Raw genomic sequence first — 2,039 nt, forward strand, 5'->3', positions numbered from 1 at the left:
TTTTTTGTTGTTAACTCCTAGTTTAAGTGGTGAATTCAAGATTTTTTTTGATTCTACCTTTATAATCCGAGTCGAAGACCAAGAAATATATTAGGTTGAAGTTTGTAGTAAACCTTTTTGAAAATTGTCGTTTTTTACGATCTGTGCTTAGTGATTTGAGATCTGCATTGGCTCCCAAGACAAATTTCCTCACTGGTGTGATAGTGCGAGTGAATGGGGGAGCGAGATAATCGTGAAAGAGTTATTGGTGGACTGGGATTATTTGGAGGAGACAGATCGGTTACGCGAAGCCTTGCCAGAGCACTAGAGAACCAGGTGGTAGGTTCCATATTCAACCAAATAGATACTGGTGTGCCTCGTCCAGTGGACTTCGTCCCAACAGATTTTTTTAATAGGTGCGCTACTCGGGTCTTTGGTACAACGGAAGGGAATCGGCCAAACGTGTCCATTGAAAACGAGGGAGTATATAGTGAGCCAAACGAAAGTTTAAGTTTTTGCAGGAAGATAGACGCAATTTTGGAAATGTCTGAAACAGATTCACCACGTGCCGGGTGCGGTGCATATCAGGTGGAAAATAACCATGGCGGTGACTCGGAAGCGGGACGTCCTAAGCCTCCGGAGAGCGGACCTACTTCAACTACGACCTATATCGAACAGCTGAGCCATTTAATGGCGATGATGGCACAACAAAATGATATGATGGCGCAGTGTATGAACGAGGTCCGCCACCTAAGGACTATCGTCTCTGATTTGAGTCACCGAAATGGAAACATCGGTTCAGGCAGTGGGTACCAACCCAACATCAGGATCGACACCAGGGTCTAGAAAACAAGTAGAAGACAAAAGTCGAGGAGATAACGAGCCACCCAAGTGGAAGAAGATAGATCTTGACAAGTGGCACGTGAAATTTGATGGATCCGGGAAGGGCATTACCGTCGAAAGCTTCCTTTTTAGGATAGTGAAGATGAGGGCACAATATGAGATATCTTATTATCAGTTGTTTACGGACTTGCATTGTCTCGTAACGGGCTCCGCGTTAAAATGGTACTGGCAGGTAATGGTGGACCATGCGGAAGATCCATCGTTTGGCTATTTCGAGCTCAAGGAGGAGTTGTTGGCCCAGTTCAAAAGCGCGGAATCCGATTACGAGGTAATTCGGGAGATAATGGAACGTAAACAACTGCCACAGGAAGCTTTCGACGACTTCTACGGTGAGGTCCACAATTTGACGTTTAGGCTGAAGAAAAAGATCCCAGAAAAAGAGTTAGTTGGAATTATAAAAGGCAATCTGAAACCCTACTTAGCTAACCTCACGTTCGCTTCCAAAATGGACACGTTGGCCGACCTCAGAGCTGAATGCAAGCAGGCGGAGCGAGTGATCAAGGAGAATCGAAACAGGACCAAGATAGTCAACGAATTAGAATATCCAGGCGTACCAGCATCAGGTGAATTAGAAGGTGATACGCTTGTTGAAGCTATTATTAACCACCACAAGCCGAAGTTCAGCCAGCCATCCACTTCCAATTCTAGGCCAAATGTAACTCAACAAGGTAGACCGGTTTCCACTCCCGTAAGTGATTCCAAGACCACCATCAGCTCATTCCGTCACCTTTCCATTTAATGTTGTGTTTTAAGTGTGGTATGCCCGTTGATTTTTATGTGAAAAACCCTGATGAAGCTAAGAAAGATAGTGTTTGTAAGTCTTCGTTTCATAGTATGGTCTGTTTTGCGTGTGGGGGTGATGTGTCTTTCTGTGTGTACAGGTCATAGAAGGGAAACTCGACACTGGCGGAGAAACCCGGGACCTGCAGCCAGGTGATAAAAAACCCAGAGAACCTCCGCAGTACGTAATTCTAGAAAGAAAGAACAATTATGGTATCAATGGAAAGGATGAAGTGAGCATAAAACCCGAATTGAAAAGCTTACATCAGCGGAAACAAGAATACGAGAAAACTCGAAGAAGAATCTTTTGCGAAGAAATTATTAAACAGAAAAAAGGGTAGAAACTTTGAAAAGATAAGGAAGTTGAGGGAAAAGAA

This window comes from Rhagoletis pomonella, unplaced genomic scaffold (genome assembly GCF_013731165.1).
Source record: "Rhagoletis pomonella isolate Grant_MI unplaced genomic scaffold, Rhpom_1.0 Rhpom_scaffold_00001, whole genome shotgun sequence".
NCBI lineage: Eukaryota > Metazoa > Arthropoda > Insecta > Diptera > Tephritidae > Rhagoletis > Rhagoletis pomonella.